General features: G+C 47.8%; 2 protein-coding genes across 2 annotated transcripts in view; one reads left to right on the forward strand and one right to left on the reverse strand.

The window, feature by feature from the left end:
• The window catches only part of LOC138300789 (cadherin-23-like), an 834,147-nt gene extending 818,613 nt beyond the window's left edge, over positions 1-15,534 (reverse strand). The window contains exon 1 of the mRNA XM_069240562.1: positions 15,439-15,534. The gene's annotated coding sequence lies outside the window, so the exon portion shown is untranslated. The remainder of the gene's footprint in view (positions 1-15,438) is intronic.
• Positions 15,506-23,397, forward strand: part of C6H10orf105 (chromosome 6 C10orf105 homolog) — a 193,043-nt gene continuing 185,151 nt past the window's right edge. The window contains exon 1 of the mRNA XM_069240565.1: positions 15,506-15,627. The gene's annotated coding sequence lies outside the window, so the exon portion shown is untranslated. The remainder of the gene's footprint in view (positions 15,628-23,397) is intronic.

Genomic DNA, 23,397 nt, shown 5'->3' on the forward strand with positions numbered 1-23,397 from the left:
AGGTGGATATGTGGGCCCTTAGTTGTTCTTTCCCTTGGGGGTAGCGGTACCTATGTACCGCAAAGCGCCATAGTTTACGGCCGGGGGAGACGAGGCCTATCTGGATCTGGAGTAAGACAAAAGAATGGTCTGAGAGTCCGCTTTCAAGTATACTAGAATTGTAAAGTTGGTGGACTTTGTTACGTGACACCAAAAAATAGTCCAGACGGGATTGGGAGCCATGGACTGACGACAGGAATTTGTATTCTTTTTCTTTTGGGTGCAACAATCTCCAGTAGTCCGTCAGGCCTGCATCCGTGATGAGGTCTGTCAGCAACGCTCGGTCATGATTATTGCCCGTGTCAATAGGTCCCGTTATGTCTAGTATGGCACCCTGGGTTAGGTTCCATTCCCCTCCTATGATGTAGCGGGTGGTCCCTATTTCCGCCAGGAAGCGGTTGAGCTGTAGAAAAAAGGATCGTTTAGAGTTGGGGCATAGACTGAGCCTACGCATAGGGAAGTGTCTCCTACCTTCAGTTTTGCAAATACATACCTCCCCTCCGGATCATTCCAAGTTTTAATGATTGTAACCGGGAGGGCTTTGCGTATCAGAATCGCTACTCCGCATTTATGGGGGGTGCCTCCTCGGGGCTCTCGTTCTGCTGAACAGCAACTGTAGGAAACCCTTCCCACCCAATCTCAACGGAGCTTGCTGGTTTCCTCGTTGTCCAGATGGGTCTCCTGTATCAGGACTATGTCCGTTCTTTTAGATTGGAGAAAGGACAGCACTGTTTTCCTCTTTATGTAATTTGTCATGCCATGCACATTCCATGAGATGATTCTCAGTGGGGGTGTCACGCCGGGGGAAGCTCTCGATATATTGGATATGGCTATTAGAACTCACCGATGCAGAAAGTAGTGTTGGGGGACTGTTATTTTGTGTTGCGGCGGGGGGATGGCTTTTGGTATTATGGGGGGGGGAAGGGGACAGTAGGTGGACACCGGAATATCTCTCGGGAAGGGGGGAGGGAGGGGGAGGGATGGAGAGGGCTAAGGGAGCTGTGGGCTTAGAAATATGTTGTGGGGAAGAAGAAGAAGGGGGAGAGAGGGGAGGGAAGGAAATATCCCAAGAGAGGAAGGGCAAGGGAAGAGGGGGTGGGGATGAGGGAGAGGGATAGGAAAAGATAGGATTGAAAATATAAATAAGGAGCTAGGGAAGAGGAGGATTGGGGGAAGAATGAAAGAATTCCCCTAGGGAAGTGTATCTGTAGGCTACGGGTCCTTTTCCTGTAGGGGCTCCTGACGCTGTCGGTCGGGCATCTGCCGGGGGGGGGGCGGGGGAACAGAGGCGCGGTCACATCGTCTTTTATTAGGAGGCTTCTGGGGGAGGAAAATGGAGTATGATAAATGTATTGCGGGAGGGTCATGTGGAGGGATGGCCATACTGGAGTCGTCGTTGTTTTTTGGCAAGGATGGTGGGAGGGGGAGAGGGGAGGGAAGGAGGGGAGGAGGGAAGATTGAAGGGGAAGGGGTGTGTGTATTTCTGGTCGTTGTCTAAATAGAGCCTCACGATGTTAGTGGTGAAGGGGGGAACAGCTAGGTGTGGTCTGAGTTGGGGGAGCAATTCTGTTGGCGAGGGAAATCTATTTCTATGTATGTACATTTATATTGACCTGATAGTGTAGTGGAGGACCTTCTTATCCGTATGTTGTTACTGTGCAAGATTCTATGTTGTGGGGGTGGCATGGCGGATGAGGAGGGGCTGGGGGAAGGAATAAAGGGAAGAGGGGTGGGAGGGGGGGGAAAGGTCAGGGTGGGAAGAGCAAATCAGACCAGCAGTGGGTCAGGGGAGGGGTTATAGGATATACAAACTTTTACATGTGCACGTATTACATTACATCCCACACTAATAACATTTGGTTTTCGTTTCTTAGTATCATAGCTTTGCATGAATGATTTTGGGTTGGGTTTTGGGACCTATCCGAGGTCTATAACTAAGTAAATAAACAGTGGGGGGTATGTCAATTCTGAATCTCAATATAGACAATTTAAACAATGTAAACTCCACAATGGGACATAGGTAGATTCTATTATAGTATTGCTTCATACTACGTTGTGGAAAAAAGTAAAGGCTAGCAAGCAATGATATCTCGGTATCTGCATAGAGTATAAACCGTAAGCCTGTACTTTATGTGAGCAGCGGTTACCTATAAGATCTGTCTTGGGTATTAAAGAAGTGTGCATTCTTTTGAGGCCCAATCGTGCCTATATGTCTCATCCTACACAGATAATGTCTCTCTGGGTTAGCCCCATAATAATATCAGGAGAACATTTTAATATATATTTTAATGATGGTCCCTAGTCTAAATACAGGCTTTGGGGATAAATATTTCGTAATTTTAATATAGTAGTAGAGACCCAGCTTAAGGCCATGGGTGACTTCTGCTGTACTGACACTGCATCCTATTTCTTATCAGAAAAGGTATACTCAAAAGACTGACTATGCGTTCAGCGTTTCAGTGTATGACAAATACCCAATCTACATATGAGCAGCGGGTAGTAGCAGAGCTTAGTCTAATTACTGGTAGTGATTTTGCTAGGTCAAACTGTGGGTGGATACATTTTAACATTCTAACATTGCCCTGTAAGGCCTCCTAGTGCAGCAGAGCAGGCAGAACTTATTAGCAGCATGGTATCATTTATATCAAAGGCTATAGAGGATATGTTGAACAGAAATGCAGTGTCCGAACAAATACTCATCTGTCCGCCGGGTAGGTGGCCATCTTGCTCTATGGCCCTCATCGTTGTCCCGGTGAGACCCCTCTATTGCCCCTGGGGCTAAGCAGTAGCTCACTGGGGTGCAAGAGTCGGTTTCAATGGCAAACAGGATTTGTCTCTTTCTGAGAGCTGGGTGTGTGACACTGTAAGGAAATGCCTCCTTGGCATGGTTGCCCCCTGACTTTTTGCCTTTGCTGATGCTATGTTTACAATTGAAAGTGTGCTGAGGCCTGCTAACCAGGCCCCAGCACCAGTGTTCTTTCCCTAACCTGTACTTTTGTATCCACAATTGGCAGACCCTGGCATCCAGATAAGTCCCTTGTAACTGGTACTTCTAGTACCAAGGGCCCTGATGCCAAGGAAGGTCTCTAAGGGCTGCAGCATGTCTTATGCCACCCTGGAGACCCCTCACTCAGCACAGACACCCTGCTTGCCAGCTTGTGTGTGCTAGTAAGGACAAAACGAGTAAGTCGACATGGCACTCCCCTCAGGGTGCCATGCCAGCCTCTCACTGCCTATGCAGTATAGGTAAGACACCCCTCTAGCAGGCCGTACAGCCCTAAGGCAGGGTGCACTATACCATAGGTGAGGGTACCAGTGCATGAGCATGGTACCCCTACAGTGTCTAAACAAAACCTTAGACATTGTAAGTGCAGGGTAGCCATAAGAGTATATGGTCTGGGAGTTTGTCAAACACGAACTCCACAGCACCATAATGGCTACACTGAAAACTGGGAAGTTTGGTATCAAACTTCTCAGCACAATAAATGCACACTGATGCCAGTATACATTTTATTGTAAAATACACCCCAGAGGGCACCTTAGAGGTGCCCCCTGAAACTTAACCAACTATCTGTGTAGGCTGACTAGTTTTAGCAGCCTGCCACAAACCGAGACATGTTGCTGGCCCCATGGGGAGAGTGCCTTTGTCACTCTGAGGCCAGTAACAAAGCCTGCACTGGGTGGAGATGCTAACACCTCCCCCAGGCAGGAATTGTCACACCTGGCGGTGAGCCTCAAAGGCTCACCTCCTTTGTGCCAACCCAGCAGGACACTCCAGCTAGTGGAGTTGCCCGCCCCCTCCGGCCCGGCCCCACTTTTGGCGGCAAGGCCGGAGAAAATAATGAGAAAAACAAGGAGGAGTCACTGGCCAGTCAGGACAGCCCCTAAGGTGTCCTGAGCTGAAGTGACTCTAACTTTTAGAAATCCTCCATCTTGCAGATGGAGGATTCCCCCAATAGGGTTAGGATTGTGACCCCCTCCCCTTGGGAGGAGGCACAAAGAGGGTGTACCCACCCTCAGGGCTAGTAGCCATTGGCTACTAACCCCCCAGACCTAAACACGCCCTTAAATTTAGTATTTAAGGGCTACCCTGAACCCTAGAAAATTAGATTCCTGCAACTACAAGAAGAAGGACTGCCCAGCTGAAAACCCCTGCAGCGGAAGACCAGAAGACGACAACTGCCTTGGCTCCAGAAACTCACCGGCCTGTCTCCTGCCTTCCAAAGATCCTGCTCCAGCGACGCCTTCCAAAGGGACCAGCGACCTCGACATCCTCTGAGGACTGCCCCTGCTTCGAAAAGACAAGAAACTCCCGAGGACAGCGGACCTGCTCCAAGAAAAGCTGCAACTTTGTTTCCAGCAGCTTTAAAGAACCCTGCAAGCTCCCCGCAAGAAGCGTGAGACTTGCAACACTGCACCCGGCGACCCCGACTCGGCTGGTGGCGATCCAACACCTCAGGAGGGACCCCAGGACTACTCTGATACTGTGAGTACCAAAACCTGTCCCCCCTGAGCCCCCACAGCGCCGCCTGCAGAGGGAATCCCGAGGCTTCCCCTGACCGCGACTCTTTGAACCTAAAGTCCCGACGCCTGGGAGAGACCCTGCACCCGCAGCCCCCAGGACCTGAAGGACCGGACTTTCACTGGAGAAGTGACCCCCAGGAGTCCCTCTCCCTTGCCCAAGTGGAGGTTTCCCCGAGGAATCCCCCCCTTGCCTGCCTGCAGCGCTGAAGAGATCCCGAGATCTCTCATAGACTAACATTGCGAACCCGACGCTTGTTTCTACACTGCACCCGGCCGCCCCCGCGCCGCTGAGGGTGAAATTTCTGTGTGGACTTGTGTCCCCCCCGGTGCCCTACAAAACCCCCCTGGTCTGCCCTCCGAAGACGCGGGTACTTACCTGCAAGCAGACCGGAACCGGGGCACCCCCTTCTCTCCATTCTAGCCTATGCGTTTTGGGCACCACTTTGAACTCTGCACCTGACCGGCCCTGAGCTGCTGGTGTGGTGACTTTGGGGTTGCTCTGAACCCCCAACGGTGGGCTACCTTGGACCAAGAACTAAGCCCTGTAAGTGTCTTACTTACCTGGTTAACCTAACAAATACTTACCTCCCCTAGGAACTGTGAAAATTGCACTAAGTGTCCACTTTTAAAACAGCTATTTGTGAATAACTTGAAAAGTATACATGCAATTTTGATGATTTGAAGTTCCTAAAGTACTTACCTGCAATACCTTTCGAATGAGATATTACATGTAGAATTTGAACCTGTGGTTCTTAAAATAAACTAAGAAAAGATATTTTTCTATATAAAAACCTATTGGCTGGATTTGTCTCTGAGTGTGTGTACCTCATTTATTGTCTATGTGTATGTACAACAAATGCTTAACACTACTCCTTGGATAAGCCTACTGCTCGACCACACTACCACAAAATAGAGCATTAGTATTATCTATTTTTACCACTATTTTACCTCTAAGGGGAACCCTTGGACTCTGTGCATGCTATTCCTTACTTTGAAATAGCACATACAGAGCCAACTTCCTACATTGGTGGATCAGCGGTGGGGTACAAGACTTTGCATTTGCTGGACTACTCAGCCAATACCTGATCACACGACAAATTCCAAAATTGTCATTAGAAATTCATTTTTGCAATTTGAAATTTTTCTAAATTCTTAAAAGTCCTGCTAGGGCCTTGTGTGTTAAGTCCCTGTTTAGCATTGTCTTTTAGAGTTTAAAAGTTTGTTAAAAGTTTGAAATTAGATTCTAGAAACAGTTTTAGATTCTTTAAAAAGTATTCCAACTCTTAGCAGAATAATGTCTGATACAGAGATGCAGGTGGTGGAACTCGACACCACACCTTACCTCCATCTTAAGATGAGGGAGCTAAGGTCTCTCTGTAATATAAAGAAAATAACCATTGGCTCCAGACCTACCAAAATTCAGCTCCAGGAGCTGTTGGCAGAGTTTGAAAAAGCCAACCCCTCTGATGATGACATCACAGAGGAAGAAATTAGTGACTTGGAGGCCAATGTCCCTCCTCCAGTCCTAAATAGGGAGAACAGGACCCCTCAAGTCCTGTCTCCAACTGTGTTAGTCAGAAATAGTGAGTCCCTCACAGGAGGGTCCCACATTTCTGAAATCACTGAGGATGCTCTCAGTGAAGATGACCTCCTGTTAGCCAGGATGGCCAAAAGATTGGCTTTAGAGAGACAGCTCCTAGCCATAGAAAGGGAAAGACAAGAGATGGGCCTAGGACCCATCAATGGTGGCAGCAATATAAATAGGGTCAGAGATTCTCCTGACATGTTAAAAATCCCCAAAGGGATTGTGACAAAATTTGAAGATGGTGATGACATCACCAAGTGGTTCACAGCTTTTGAGAGGGCTTGTGTAACCAGGAAAGTGAACAGATCTCACTGGGGTGCTCTCCTTTGGGAAATGTTCACTGGAAAGTGTAGGGATAGACTCCTCACACTCTCTGGAAAAGATGCAGAATCTTATGACCTCATGAAGGGTACCCTGATTGAGGGCTTTGGATTCTCCACTGAGGAGTACAGGATTAGGTTCAGGGGGGCTCAAAAATCCTCGAGCCAGACCTGGGTTGACTTTGTTGACTACTCAGTGAAAACACTAGATGGTTGGATTCAAGGCAGTGGTGTAAGTAATTATGATGGGCTGTACAATTTATTTGTGAAAGAACACCTGTTAAGTAATTGTTTCAATGATAAACTGCATCAGCATCTGGTAGACCTAGGACCAATTTCTCCCCAAGAATTGGGAAAGAAGGCGGACCATTGGGTCAAGACAAGGGTGTCCAAGACTTCAACAGGGGGTGACCAAAAGAAAGGGGTCACAAAGACTCCCCAGGGGAAGGGTGATGAGACAACCAAAACTAAAAATAGTAAAGAGTCTTCTACAGGCCCCCAAAAACCTGCACAGGAGGGTGGGCCCAGAGCCTCTTCACAAAACAATGGGTACAAGGGTAAAAACTTTGATCCCAAAAAGGCCTGGTGTCATAGCTGTAAACAGCATGGACACCAAACTGGAGACAAGGCCTGTCCCAAGAAAGGTTCCACTCCAAACTCCCATCCAGGTAACACTGGTATGGCTAGTCTCCAAGTGGGATCAACAGTGTGCCCAGAGCAAATCAGGGTCCACACTGAAGCTACTCTAGTTTCTGAGGGTGGGGTGGATTTAGCCACACTAGCTGTCTGGCCGCCTAACATGCAAAAATACAGACAGCAACTCTTAATTAATGGGACTAGAATAGAGGGCCTGAGGGATACAGGTGCCAGTGTCACCATGGTGACAGAGAAACTGGTTTCCCCTGGCCAATACCTGACTGGAAAAACTTACACAGTCACCAACGCTGACAATCAGAGAAAAGTACATCCCATGGCAATGGTTACTTTAGAATGGGGAGGGGTCAATGGCCTGAAACAGGTGGTGGTCTCCTCAAATATCCCAGTGGACTGTCTGCTTGGAAATGACCTGGAGTCCTCAGCATGGGCTGAGGTAGAACTAAAAACCCATGCAGCAATGCTGGGTATCCCTGAACTGGTGTGTGTGAAAACCAGAGCACAATGCAAGGCACAGGGTGAACAAGTAGAGCTGGAGTCTGGAAGAATGGCCCAGCCTACCAAGAGGAAAGGAAAGTCAGTTGGAAAACCAACTGCAACACAGCAAAAGAAAGGAAACCTCTCTTCTCAGGAAGAAGTTCTGCCCTCTGAGGGAACTGAGTCTTTGGAGCTTGAACCTTATCAGGTTGAGCTCTTAGGCCCAGGGGGACCCTCAAGGGAGGAGCTGTGTAAGGGACAAGAAACCTGTCCCTCTCTTGAAGGCCTTAGGCAGCAAGCTGCTGAAGAGTCCAAAGGCAAGAAAAATGGAACGCATAGGGTCTATTGGGAAGATGGACTCCTGTACACTGAGGCCAGAGACCCCAAACCTGGTGCCACTAGGAGAGTGGTAGTGCCTCAGCTGTTCAGAGAGTTCATCCTAACATTGGCCCATGACATTCCCCTTGCTGGACATTTGGGACAAACCAAGACGTGGGAGAGGTTAGTCAACCACTTCTACTGGCCCAATATGTCCAACATGGTTAAGGAGTTTTGCCTCTCCTGCCCCACCTGTCAAGCCAGTGGTAAGACAGGTGGGCATCCAAAGGCCCCCCTCATTCCACTTCCAGTGGTGGGGGTTCCCTTTGAAAGAGTGGGTGTGGACATAGTTGGTCCACTAGAACCTCCCACAGCCTCAGGAAATATGTATATCCTGGTAGTAGTGGATCATGCTACCAGGTATCCTGAAGCTATTCCCCTTAGGTCGACTACTGCCCCTGCAGTAGCCAAGGCCCTCATTGGTATCTTTACCAGAGTGGGTTTCCCTAAGGAGGTGGTGTCTGACAGAGGTACCAACTTCATGTCAGCATACCTAAAGCACATGTGGAATGAGTGTGGAGTGACTTATAAATTCACTACACCATACCATCCACAAACTAATGGCTTGGTTGAGAGATTCAACAAGACATTAAAAGGCATGATCATGGGGCTCCCAGAAAAACTCAAAAGGAGATGGGATGTCCTCTTGCCATGTCTGCTTTTCGCTTACAGAGAGGTGCCACAGAAGGGAGTAGGATTCTCACCCTTTGAACTTCTGTTTGGTCATCCTGTAAGGGGACCACTTGCCCTTGTTAAAGAAGGCTGGGAGAGACCTCTCCATGAGCCTAAACAGGACATAGTGGACTATGTACTTGGCCTTCGCTCTAGAATGGCAGAGTACATGGAAAAGGCAACCAAAAACCTTGAGGCCAGCCAACAGCTCCAGAAGTTTTGGTATGACCAAAAGGCTGCACTGGTTGAGTTCCAACCAGGGCAGAAAGTCTGGGTTCTGGAGCCTGTGGCTCCCAGGGCACTCCAGGACAAATGGAGTGGCCCTTACCCAGTACTAGAAAGGAAGAGTCAGGTCACCTACCTGGTGGACCTGGGCACAAGCAGGAGCCCCAAGAGGGTGATCCATGTAAACCGCCTTAAGCTCTTCCACGACAGGGCTGATGTCAATCTGTTGATGGTAACAGATGAGGATCAGGAGGCAGAGAGTGAACCTCTCCCTGATCTTCTGTCATCAGACCCAAACGATGGCACAGTAGATGGAGTGATCTACTCAGACACCCTCTCTGGCCAACAGCAAGCTGATTGTAGGAGAGTCCTACAACAGTTTCCTGAACTCTTCTCCTTAACCCCTGGTCAGACACACCTGTGTACCCATGATGTGGACACAGGAGACAGCATGCCTGTCAAGAACAAAATCTTTAGACAATCTGACCATGTTAAGTAAAGCATCAAGGTGGAAGTCCACAAGATGCTGGAATTGGGAGTAATTGAGCGCTCTGACAGCCCCTGGGCTAGCCCAGTGGTCTTAGTCCCCAAACCTCACACCAAAGATGGAAAGAAAGAGATGAGGTTTTGTGTGGACTACAGAGGGCTCAATTCTGTCACCAAGACAGATGCTCATCAAATTCCAAGAGCTGATGAGCTCATAGATAAATTAGGTGCTGCCAAATTCTTAAGTACCTTTGACTTGACAGCAGGGTACTGGCAAATAAAAATGGCACCTGGAGCAAAAGAGAAAACAGCATTCTCCACACCTGATGGGCATTATCAGTTTACTGTTATGCCCTTTGGTTTAAAGAATGCCCCTGCCACCTTCCAAAGGTTGGTGAATCAAGTCCTTGCTGGCTTGGAGTCCTTTAGCACAGCTTATCTTGATGATATTGCTGTCGTTAGCTCCACCTGGCAAGATCACCTGGTCCACCTGAGGAAGGTTTTGAAGGCTCTGCAATCTGCAGGCCTCTCTATCAAAGCATCCAAATGCCAGATAGGGCAGGGAACTGTGGTTTACTTGGGACACCTTGTAGGTGGAGGCCAAGTTCAGCCACTCGAACCCAAGATCCAGACTATTCTGGACTGGGTAGCTCCAAAAACCCAGACTCAAGTCAGGGCATTCCTTGGCTTGACTGGGTATTACAGGAGGTTTGTGAAGGGATATGGATCCATTGTGACAGCCCTCACTGAACTCACCTCCAAGAAAATGCCCAAGAAAGTGAACTGGACTGTGGAATGCCAACAGGCCTTTGACACCCTGAAACAGGCAATGTGCTCAGCACCAGTTCTAAAAGCTCCAGATTATTCTAAGCAGTTCATTGTGCAGACTGATGCCTCTGAACATGGGATAGGGGCAGTTTTGTCCCAAACAAATGATGATGGCCTTGACCAGCCTGTTGCTTTCATTAGCAGGAGGTTACTCCCCAGGGAGCAGCGTTGGAGTGCCATTGAGAGGGAGGCCTTTGCTGTGGTTTGGTCCCTGAAGAAGCTGAGACCATACCTCTTTGGGACTCACTTCCTAGTTCAAACTGACCACAGACCTCTCAAATGGCTGATGCAAATGAAAGGTGAAAATCCTAAACTGTTGAGGTGGTCCATCTCCCTACAGGGAATGGACTTTATAGTGGAACACAGACCTGGGACTGCCCATGCCAATGCAGATGGCCTTTCCAGGTTCTTCCACTTAGAAAATGAAGACTCTCTTGGGAAAGGTTAGTCTCATCCTCTTTCGTTTGGGGGGGGGGTTGTGTAAGGAAATGCCTCCTTGGCATGGTTGCCCCCTGACTTTTTGCCTTTGCTGATGCTATGTTTACAATTGAAAGTGTGCTGAGGCCTGCTAACCAGGCCCCAGCACCAGTGTTCTTTCCCTAACCTGTACTTTTGTATCCACAATTGGCAGACCCTGGCATCCAGATAAGTCCCTTGTAACTGGTACTTCTAGTACCAAGGGCCCTGATGCCAAGGAAGGTCTCTAAGGGCTGCAGCATGTCTTATGCCACCCTGGAGACCCCTCACTCAGCACAGACACCCTGCTTGCCAGCTTGTGTGTGCTAGTAAGGACAAAACGAGTAAGTCGACATGGCACTCCCCTCAGGGTGCCATGCCAGCCTCTCACTGCCTATGCAGTATAGGTAAGACACCCCTCTAGCAGGCCGTACAGCCCTAAGGCAGGGTGCACTATACCATAGGTGAGGGTACCAGTGCATGAGCATGGTACCCCTACAGTGTCTAAACAAAACCTTAGACATTGTAAGTGCAGGGTAGCCATAAGAGTATATGGTCTGGGAGTTTGTCAAACACGAACTCCACAGCACCATAATGGCTACACTGAAAACTGGGAAGTTTGGTATCAAACTTCTCAGCACAATAAATGCACACTGATGCCAGTATACATTTTATTGTAAAATACACCCCAGAGGGCACCTTAGAGGTGCCCCCTGAAACTTAACCAACTATCTGTGTAGGCTGACTAGTTTTAGCAGCCTGCCACAAACCGAGACATGTTGCTGGCCCCATGGGGAGAGTGCCTTTGTCACTCTGAGGCCAGTAACAAAGCCTGCACTGGGTGGAGATGCTAACACCTCCCCCAGGCAGGAATTGTCACACCTGGCGGTGAGCCTCAAAGGCTCACCTCCTTTGTGCCAACCCAGCAGGACACTCCAGCTAGTGGAGTTGCCCGCCCCCTCCGGCCCGGCCCCACTTTTGGCGGCAAGGCCGGAGAAAATAATGAGAAAAACAAGGAGGAGTCACTGGCCAGTCAGGACAGCCCCTAAGGTGTCCTGAGCTGAAGTGACTCTAACTTTTAGAAATCCTCCATCTTGCAGATGGAGGATTCCCCCAATAGGGTTAGGATTGTGACCCCCTCCCCTTGGGAGGAGGCACAAAGAGGGTGTACCCACCCTCAGGGCTAGTAGCCATTGGCTACTAACCCCCCAGACCTAAACACGCCCTTAAATTTAGTATTTAAGGGCTACCCTGAACCCTAGAAAATTAGATTCCTGCAACTACAAGAAGAAGGACTGCCCAGCTGAAAACCCCTGCAGCGGAAGACCAGAAGACGACAACTGCCTTGGCTCCAGAAACTCACCGGCCTGTCTCCTGCCTTCCAAAGATCCTGCTCCAGCGACGCCTTCCAAAGGGACCAGCGACCTCGACATCCTCTGAGGACTGCCCCTGCTTCGAAAAGACAAGAAACTCCCGAGGACAGCGGACCTGCTCCAAGAAAAGCTGCAACTTTGTTTCCAGCAGCTTTAAAGAACCCTGCAAGCTCCCCGCAAGAAGCGTGAGACTTGCAACACTGCACCCGGCGACCCCGACTCGGCTGGTGGCGATCCAACACCTCAGGAGGGACCCCAGGACTACTCTGATACTGTGAGTACCAAAACCTGTCCCCCCTGAGCCCCCACAGCGCCGCCTGCAGAGGGAATCCCGAGGCTTCCCCTGACCGCGACTCTTTGAACCTAAAGTCCCGACGCCTGGGAGAGACCCTGCACCCGCAGCCCCCAGGACCTGAAGGACCGGACTTTCACTGGAGAAGTGACCCCCAGGAGTCCCTCTCCCTTGCCCAAGTGGAGGTTTCCCCGAGGAATCCCCCCCTTGCCTGCCTGCAGCGCTGAAGAGATCCCGAGATCTCTCATAGACTAACATTGCGAACCCGACGCTTGTTTCTACACTGCACCCGGCCGCCCCCGCGCCGCTGAGGGTGAAATTTCTGTGTGGACTTGTGTCCCCCCCGGTGCCCTACAAAACCCCCCTGGTCTGCCCTCCGAAGACGCGGGTACTTACCTGCAAGCAGACCGGAACCGGGGCACCCCCTTCTCTCCATTCTAGCCTATGCGTTTTGGGCACCACTTTGAACTCTGCACCTGACCGGCCCTGAGCTGCTGGTGTGGTGACTTTGGGGTTGCTCTGAACCCCCAACGGTGGGCTACCTTGGACCAAGAACTAAGCCCTGTAAGTGTCTTACTTACCTGGTTAACCTAACAAATACTTACCTCCCCTAGGAACTGTGAAAATTGCACTAAGTGTCCACTTTTAAAACAGCTATTTGTGAATAACTTGAAAAGTATACATGCAATTTTGATGATTTGAAGTTCCTAAAGTACTTACCTGCAATACCTTTCGAATGAGATATTACATGTAGAATTTGAACCTGTGGTTCTTAAAATAAACTAAGAAAAGATATTTTTCTATATAAAAACCTATTGGCTGGATTTGTCTCTGAGTGTGTGTACCTCATTTATTGTCTATGTGTATGTACAACAAATGCTTAACACTACTCCTTGGATAAGCCTACTGCTCGACCACACTACCACAAAATAGAGCATTAGTATTATCTATTTTTACCACTATTTTACCTCTAAGGGGAACCCTTGGACTCTGTGCATGCTATTCCTTACTTTGAAATAGCACATACAGAGCCAACTTCCTACAGACACCATGGCATGCAGGACTTGTCCCCTATCATCATGTGCCCTAGTTAGTCTTTCCAAGTCTCTACCTCTGGGACAAGTATCTGTTTTGTGCTGGTCCGTGCTTCCCTTCTCAAGCCGGGAGGAAGGCATGTGTCCGTCGTCTTCCATGGTGTCCTGTGACCAGTTCGGGGTAACAGGTTCTTTGGTCTGAGTTTGGAAGGAGTCCAGAAAAAGTCTTAGGTCCTCGGGGATGTAGAAGTCTCTGGAGACCCCATTTTTGGTGATCCACATTCTTGCGGGGTCGAAAAGACCATATTTTATCCCCAGTTGACGGAGTCGAGGTCTTAAAGATAAAAAAGCCTTCCTGCGTTCGGTGGTATCCTTGGAGTAGTCGGCCGTTATGCAGACCTCGAATGTATCTATCCGGAAGGGCCTGTGAGTTTGTGCTGCTTGAAAAATTTGACGGGTCTGTGAGTGACATAGCAGACAGGCAATGATCGACCGGGGTCTTGAGGCCACGTCATGGCGCTTCGGGCCCACTCTGTGTGCTCGCTGAAATTCCAGCGGTGGGTCAAAGGACAATGATGTTAGTTTGGGTATAACTGAGCTGAGGAAGGCCTGTACGTCTGTACCCTCTTCATTTTCAGGGATCCCGAGAAGGCGGATATTATCCCTCCTGCTTCTGTCTTCCAGGTCCGTCACTTTGCTCCGTAGGTATCCATCCTGGATTGTGGACATGTGGGTTTCCACAGTCACTACACAGTGTTCCAACCCCGTCACCCGTGAGTGGAAGCTTGCGATGTCTGTCCGTATGGATTTGGTCTCCAGCGTCAGAGAGGAGATGGAAGCGTCCATCCCCTCTATCCGGCGACGGACGGCAGTAATCTCCTGCAGTATCCGTTCCATAGTTGCAAGTTGGTCTCCATCTGCCATCACGGAAGGTTGGTTTGGCGTTGGGGCTGTGGCCAGTCCTGCCTTTGGGGATGTGGTAAGTTTATGTTCGAGCGCTTCTGAGAATAGTAATTGTCGTGCCGGTTTGCCTATGGGTTTGTGGCCTGATTTGCCTCCGGGCATCTCAGTGCTAGTCTGTAGAGGAGGTCTTATGAATTCTGAGGCCCTTGTCCTTTCTATCCTGAGGGGTTGGTGGGGGTGAAGGAGCGTAGTCTGGTCCGTGTTCAATCCCCCCTGTCGACGTTACAGGAGTATGTTCTCCACAGTGGGACTGCGCTTATTTTAGGTTGCTTCTTTGTCATAATTTGCAGTGCCGCATAGGGCTGTTCAGCGAGGTCCTCTTCTTGCCTTGCCCTTAGTTAACCGTAAGGGCGATGATTTGTTCAGCTCGGAATAGTAATAACAATAACAACAAGGGGGGGCTCCGGTTTTGGGTTTGGTGTTTGTGCCCTTGTATTTGCACGTTAGGTTGAGGTGCTGGGAGGAATGACCAGTGTTGGTCCATTCGGACGTTTCCGTTGCTCCTTTGGGTCTCTGTGAGGGTGGGTGTCCTTCCCCCTCTGCTCACCTGCTACGATTCACTGATGATGGGGGGATCTCAGGGCGGAGAGAGCTGTGCTGGGGTATGCAGCACTGCTGGGGTATTTGCTGATGTTGAAAGAGGGCAATGGTCCTTGTTCTGAAAAGCCAGTTTGTTCAAGCCTCTGGGGTTGTGGCTTTACCCCCTGTCCCAGCCCGTCCTCTCAAGGCGCTATGGCTCCTTCCGGTTTGTTTCTGAATCATCTCTCTTGAGGTCAGGGCTTCCTGGGATATGGGTAGTCAGAGTCCTTCTTTTTTCCTTTTAAAAAAAAAATATTTTTATTTATTTTCCTCCCTTCCTTCAGAAGTTTCTGTTTATTTGCTTGTGTAGGGGAGCTCCAGGGGCATTGCGATATTTTTTACACTGGCCGCCTTGTGTCTGTATTCTTCCTTTCGGCCGGAGCCAACTGGTAGGCTCTCGAGGAGTAGTGCTGGGAGGAATGGCTGATCAAAAGGAGAAAAAGGGGGGGAAGCGTGATGTAAAGGGGGGGAAGCGTGATGTCAAGGGGGGGAAGCGTGATGTCAAGGGGGTCGCGCGGTGCAGTGCTGCTTAACTGTTTTCCCCGCTCCGTACCTTTCGGTCTGGAGCTTCAGTGGCGCGGGGAGTAGTCCTCCCGCCGGGCCGATGCTTGCTGGTCTCGGGGGACGCGACTCCTCCCCCAGCGCAGGCCCTGGTTCACCGGGTGCGCTGCGGTCTTCCCCGCCATCATTTTGGACCGTGTCGCGGAGGCATTCAAAGCTCCGATATTTCAGGAAGCCACCGGTGAGTTGTAAGCATTCTCACTGCCGCCGCCCACTCGCGCCCGACCCGACACTGAGCTCCGGTGTTAAACGGCCATCTTCGTTCCCGATCCGACCACGCCCCCCACATTAATACGTTTTCAATAGCATGCTACAACCATTGTTTAATAAGACTTTCCATGACTACATTTCAAATAACAACTAAATCATGTTCTGTATTCTTGTCATCCCAATTTTATTAGTCCATGCCTATAAACCTCATTTAGTACTGAGCTTGTGTAAGTGCAGTCAGCGAACGTTTTGCTGAACGGTGTTACTACAAAGCGATCTTTCACCTACGTTTTATGAAAGCATTTAGGCATTTATGTTTGTCTTTGTCCATATGGATCTTTGAAAAATACTTATTGAGCTACATGTCGTCCATATTTCATAAACAGACGGTATTCCTTTGTCATGTTAAATAGTTTTATTCAGACTTAATGCAGCAATCTTTATGCAGAATTCTTAATAAAGAATAACACGTTTTATAAGTCTATGAAACAAGAACTTAAAAAAAATATTATATTGAGTCTAATGTTAACATTAGTGACAGTAGAGTTCACTTTTATATGTGCAAATGGTAATTTTGGTTTCAAAATAACATAAACTACTTTTGTTGTAGAGGAATTTGGAAGAATATTCACAAAACATTCGCCCTTACCGGAACACTCTTTAGGCAATTTGCAGAAACTCCTACAGCATTATTATCAGTCAGTCAGTAAGTCAGAAAATCTTTATTTCGTCCGAAAACCATAAAAGAACATAATCAAAAGATCATTGATAAATAGTCTAAATTCTACCGGAACAATATTTAGGCAATTTGCAGAAACTCCTACAGCGTTATTATCAGTCAGTCAGTAAGTCAGAAAATCTTTATTTCGGCCGAAAGCCATAAAAGAACATAATCAAAAGATCATTAATAAATAGTCTAAATTCTAGTCATACATGTAATAAGAATAGGTTAAAACAGTAAAAATATAAAATGGGAAGAAAATCCATGTCATTCTGAAACTACCTTTTCCCCCAAGCCTTCACATGCACAACAGAAATCTAGAAATATCTAATACAATGCATCTCCTGGTGTCCCTTCTTAGTATTCTGAATGCAGTTTTACAATTCCTAAGCCCCAGGTTCCGACACAATGGCAATTTCCACTTTTTCCTACTGCTATGGTAAGCTGGCCAAAATAGTAGAACATGTTGAGACACCTCCACCTCATCTGGGCAGGAAGGACATGTTCGAATTTAGGTAGGGCTAGAACACTCCCATATGCAAGTGATGGAACGTAGGGGTAAAATCCCCAGCAGAATTGTATGTACAGCAACCTGGCATGGGGGGGCTCAACCTCGTCTAGATAGGATTCTCACGAGTACTCCACTTTAAACTCCAGAAAGGAGGCAATAAGAGAGCCCGCACTGGGAAGGCACAAGTCATGTTGATCTACAAAATGCCAATACGCTCTTTTTAATGCCTGCTTAGAGATTGACTCAAAATCACCAGGGCAAAGCGAAAAACAATCGAGCTCTCTCTGCCTTAAGCAGTCTCTCACTGAACTTACCCAGGGAACCTTGTTTGCCCCAACCAGTCCATCACCTCTTCGAAAGCCCTACAGAATGAAATCAGCTCAGGCGCTGTCCAAAATCTCAGCCAAAACAGCAGTGGTTTCAATCTCACCTTGTTGCTTATTTTCCTCAAGCGTGATCCAACCTTAGCTGATACAAGGAAGTACTGGCTGGAAGATTATGCATGCTCTTTAAAAATCAGTTTTCCACTATTTCAACGGGCCTGACTTCTAGGTGACCACATAGTTCACCGCCATAAAGAGAAGTTCCCAGCGCCTGGCACTTGAACATCTTGAGGGCTGGGGAAATGGTCAAAATGACAAGGAATGTTGGGCTCTCGAGATACCACCACAAAACTGTTAAAACCTAAGGTTACATTTCTGCACCTGAGCCCAATCAAAGTGCTCAAACAGTGTAATCCCCAAGTAGTCAAAGACTCTTAAACATTCCAACCTTTCCCAATTGAGAATTGGATTTAGCCAGGAAGTTGAACATGGATTAAAGACCATAAACTTGTTTTTGCCGGTGTTTATCTCGAGCCTCTGCGGTCTGCAAAAGTCCCCAAAGCCATCTAATAATTTCTAGAGACCCACAGGTGATCTGGACAGTAACCAAGTGTCGTCTGCAAACAGAAGGTTGGGAATTCTGACCCCAGCAAGAGATAGAGCATCGCCCTGACACTCAACTAGATGGTACACTAGATCATTAATACATAAAAGAAAGAGTGGGGCCCAGTATACACCCTTGCCTAACAACCCCAATTGACAGGAATGGGCTCTGTAAGCTCGCCCAGTTGACCACACCTTACTTGCGCATAATTATTCAAATGTAATCGAATGATCATCTCTAACAAGTAGGCGGGAACCCTCAACTTCGCAAAACCTTCCATAAGGATCCTCTAGGTATGAGATCAAAAGCGGCTCTGAGGTTGACAAAAATTGCATAGCACCAACCACCTCCCAAGGTCACATATTTCCAGTATAACACTTGTAGTCAAAAAACCTGCTCAGTGTTGCCAATGCCATAATGAAACCCAGCCTGAAGTGGGGGTAACAACGTCGGTGTCTATCATCCATTCACGTAGCCTATTTCATAAAACTCAGCTAAACAACTTTTGAGCAGTATCTGCAAGACTAATTGGTCTATAGTTCGTTGGAGAAGACCTGCAACCCTTCTTAAAGACTGGAATTATTTCTGTTCCTGCCCATCTATATGGGATAGGGGCGCCAGTCAAATGAGAATTAGAAAGTATTACAAAATAGGGGTACCAGATGTCCTTGAACATTTTGAACAGGTCTTCTGGCACTTTATCCAGTCTGGGAGCTTTATTAGGGGTGATTGTGTCCAAAGCCCAGGAGACTTCAGCAGCCTGCACAAACTCAGCCTGATACGGCACTGAGACAAGGGGAGGCCCCGGAGTCAACTCCTGGGCGGCTGGATTCAAGAATGAGATTGGAGGCTCTACATCATCTACCCCCGCATGTAGCCGGAAAAATTGTCAACCCAAGCCTCCACTGCAAAATTTGTGTCCAGAGCGGCAAGAAGACCCACCTCACCACCCGCCACAAGGTGCAAAAATCTTTGTGCCTTATGGCGGCCAACACTGAAGCCCACTTGTTATCTTCCCACATCCTTTTTGCTCGGGTGATAGTAGTTTTATAAAGTTTCCTGGCTCTTTGGATGGCAGGTCTGTCTCCAGCTTTGACTCCCCCTAATAAATCAGAACTAGAATACGTGCATGCCTTTGGATACCATTAAGCTTCTTGGAACAGCCCTTGATGCTTCCTTTGTGGACCTCACAAAGGCAAATATGGCACTCTGGATGTCACTTATGTTCACAGCACGGCCAGGAAGACTAATTGACATTATTATCATTAACTCCAAATGGGAGTGCAGTGCAGCAGTAACATGAGAATGCTGGTACTCACTACAGTAGAGTCTTTCATGGGTCCTCCATCATCTGCCACCACTGTTAAAGCATAATAGTCTCCACTTTCTCTATCCACCAGGCCTTTAACTGTGATTATTCCCTGCCAATGAGAGATAAAATAATTAGTCACACCAAAGTCAACTTTCAAGAGGCTAAAACCTTGCTTTTAGACTAGTAAATAAACAAACCCAGTAATGAGGAATAACTTTAAACAGATTCAGTCAAACCCACATGGAATGGAAATGTCTTTTATGTTTTTTTGGTAACTTTGTTGGTAACTCACATGAGTTACATTAACTATCTTTGGCACCCCTCCAAAATCCAAAAAGCCTAACTTAAGCAAATTCTTAACCCACAGGAATAAGTATATAATTTAAAGAGATGACCAGAAAAACTATGACTCCATAAGCAAAAATACCAATGCAAGAGTAAGGAGATGGTGTTGCTAGTCTGTGTGCAGTCAATTACATGTCTTAAGTCAAGTTTAAGCACCTCCCTTTGCTCCACAATCTACATTGTGTTAATAAGCAGGGGACACAGTAACACCTATATTATTTCAACGTTTTATTGTTAGAACTGAAAAAATAGCTCATCTATCCCGAGACAAATCTAGTAGATAGCAGATGTACAGGCATCAAGTACACATCTCCCAAAATTCAATTATCAACGATAAGGTACAGAAATTAGTAGATCCTCTGAATGTTATTTATTTAAACGTGTTGTAAAGGTGTCTTAAATTCAAATTCAGCGACAACACACCTCATTTCGAGTTTGGAGGAGCGGGAGCTCTGGCATTAAAAGGCAGATACCTCACCACCCGAAACCTCTGGCTCCCTAACCTCATTTAGAATCAGGGAACCACTTGCTTCCCAATGGCAAAGGCGCAGCTGGAACAGTAGTCGGAAATTCTCCCGCTCAGCATTCAACCCAGCCTACAGTGCATCTGCCACACCAGAAGAACTGTAGATTGAAAGATCCCCACAAAGTAGGTGGGCATTTCTACAGCCCTCCCACAGTGGAGCAAAGGCCAGGGCCTCCATCGATCTGCATAGTTGGAATGTTGCCCACCACATTTTAAATGAAGCCTTTAAGTCCTTGCTTGACCACTTCAAGTAACGTGTATCTCATCCAACAGCATCCAAAGCCACAGAAACCAAAAGAGTTGATTCAAGGTCTAGTTTGCTGGAAAAGTTAAGAAGCTGGATTGCCCTTTGCTTATTTATTCTGATTAAATACAAAGCAAGACAATGATGCCATGTGTGTTTTTTAATCAATGCATGATTGGAAACCAGATGAGTTTAAAAGAACAGTTGCATTAAGGTATGCAAAATTTCAAGGAACAAGACCTTCAATCAATCAATTAGTCGACTTGTAAAGTGCGAATTGTCACCCGTGAGGGTATCCACGCACTGGCAGGGTCCAGAGTTTCAGTGAAAGAGACAGGTTTCCAGCATCCTATGGAACTCCTGTAGAGTAAAGGAGGTCCTGAGGTGCAGAGGGAGTCCATTCAAGGCTTTGGTTGTGAGGTATAAGGAGTATCCTCTTGCTCTTTGAGTTACATGCAGGATGTATTGACCAGTGCGAGGGAAGCAGAGCAGGGGTGCCTGGAGGGTTTGTGGTATTTCAGGCAGATGTTGAAGTAGGAGGATCCGGAGCTGGGCATGGCCTTAACTGCCTGGGTGAGGAGTTCTAACTGGCATCTCTTCTGAACTGGGAGCCAGTGAAGCATTTTGAGGTGGGGGATTGATGTGGGTGCGACGAGGGACATCCAGGATGAGTCTTGGAGTGTCTTTCTGCATGATCTGAGTCTTTGAACTAGGTGAGCCTAATTCCCACATAGAGATTGTTTCGGTAGACTGTTTGACTGATGATGAGATGGTGTTGAAGGCTACTGAGAGATTGAGGAGGATAAGGGCAGCAGTCTCTCCTTAGTCGGGGAGGGCCCGGATGTTGTCTGTGGCCACAATCAGGGCTGTCTTGGTGCTGTAGTTGCTGCAGAATCCGGATTGAGAGCCATCCAGTAAGTGACTGTGTCAAGTCTTCACGCTTGAGATGGAAGAGTTTCTGTAGACTTTAGCAACTTTGTTGTTGGTTGAAGAAATCTATGATTGGGGTTAGCTTTATTGCACAAATATCAGGGCTTTTATCTTTGTCTCACGTAGTTGGTGGTGATATATGTTGAGTGATGATTTGCAGGCGGCTCTGTCAACTGGGTCTTTATTGATGAGCCACCTTCTTTCAAGGTGCTTGCAGTGGTGCTTGACTGTCCTGGGGTCATCAGTGTCCCAGCTGGGTTGCTTGGTGGATCTTCTGTGTCTTCTTGTTCTTGATGGGGGTGACAATGCCAGCGTAGTCAGTGATCCAGGTGTTTAAGCTCTGACTTCCTGGTTCATGTTGTTGTGGTGTTTAGGCAGGCTGGGGGCTAGGGTGTTGACCCTTTCAGTCTCTGTGTCCTTGTTCCAGCTGTGACGGGTGGCGTTGGGTTATGTCGGGGTAAAAGAGGGGTGGCAATGATGAAGTGGACAATTGATTGGTCGGTTAATGTGAGTTCCGTGGTGTGACTGTATTTGATGCGGTCGCTGGAGGTGAATATGTGGTTGAACGCATGTCCTGCAAAGTGCATGGAGTGATCGACGAGTTGAGTGAGGCCGATGTTGTTCAGGCTGTTGAGGAAGTTGGCAGTGTTAGGGTCAGTTTTGTCATTGAGGTGGAAATTGAGGTCATCCAGGAACATGTAATCCTTTGTGACAAAGGCAAGAGGGTCAATGAAATCGGTAATGAGGTTGCAGAAGGTGGTTTGAGGTCTCAGTGGATGGTATGCATGGGTTCCCATAATGGTGGATTTTTCATCTATTTGGATAGTGAAGTTTTGGTGCTCCATTGCTGGGATGGTGTCGGTGTATTTGATGGAGTCCTTGTGAATCATGGTGATCCCTCCGCCTAGCTTGTTGATGCGGTCATGGTGGGTGATTCTGTATCCTGCCAGTATGGTGGTGGTGGTGATGTCGGGGCCTGACACGGGTTGAGCCAGGTCTCGGTGAGGGGGACAATGTTGGGCGTAAGAGTATTGATAAAGTCCCAGACCTAGGTGTCATGTTTGATGCCCTATAATGACATTTCTGCTGGGCCAGCGGACGGAAACAGGGTTTAAGCTCGCTGGCCCAGTGATAAAGTCACCACAACATTGAAGCCGGCTCGTAATTGAACCAGCGGCAATGTTGAGGTGCATCAGGTGCAGCAGCACCCATCGTGCCGTCTACTGCCCGTAATTCAGGCAGTGGAATGCACGATGGGGCTGTGCATGGGGGCCCCTGCAGTGCCCATGCCAAGTGCTGGGACCGCCAGGCTGTAGGCTGGCAGCAGCCTGGCGGTATCGGTGGTATTACTGTTGCGGGTCCGCCACGGTCAAAATGTGGCAGTAAGTACCGCCAGCTTGTTGGCGGTACTACCGCCACATTATTGCCACCCGCCGGGGTCATAATGACCCCCATAGTGACATGTTTCTTCATTATTAAGCCCACATGCAGAGCATTTGCTTTGGGAAACCCTTCGTGAAACCCTTTGTGTGTTTCATTTTCAAAGAAACCCTGCCCACTGTGATATGGTCATGTGTTGATTTACCAATGCATTTTTGACAATGGTCAGTGTCAAGCCCTTTAAATTTCAAGGTTGCTTGGTTAGTGGTTGTCACTTCTGAGAAGAGTCATCACCAATGCCATTAACATTCTTTGTAACTTCATCATCATCACCACCTCCATCAACATGTTAATTTATATTTTATATTTGATATCATTGCACTATTATTTATTATACTCAGAGTGGCCAGAATATTTATATTTCCACACATTTAAAAATGCAACAAACGTGTTAAAATTGTCTATGGAGCCTAAGATATTGTAGCTGTAGGCTAGTAAATGCCTGAGGAATCTATTAACACCGCATGCAATCTTTTCCTGTCACGCATTCAAGAAACATATGGTGGGCTGATAAAACTTACTGTTACTCCATCTATCTTGAAGAGCGACAGGGCCTGAGCGTTGGTATTGACATCGAACCGATAAGTGAGGAGGTTAAGGTTGTCGATGGAGCGCGCTTGAACTCGCACCACTTCAGTGCCAGTGGGAATGTTCTCCAGAATTACTGCCTGATACTCGGGGCTGGAGAACTGCACCACCTCATCGGGCTCGTTCAGCAGTGTTACATAAATGGTGCAGTAGCCACGATTAAATGGGGGAGCCTGGTCAGTAGCAGATACGTTCAT

The sequence above is a fragment of the Pleurodeles waltl genome, chromosome 6 (genome assembly GCF_031143425.1).
Source record: "Pleurodeles waltl isolate 20211129_DDA chromosome 6, aPleWal1.hap1.20221129, whole genome shotgun sequence".
Classification (NCBI taxonomy): domain Eukaryota; kingdom Metazoa; phylum Chordata; class Amphibia; order Caudata; family Salamandridae; genus Pleurodeles; species Pleurodeles waltl.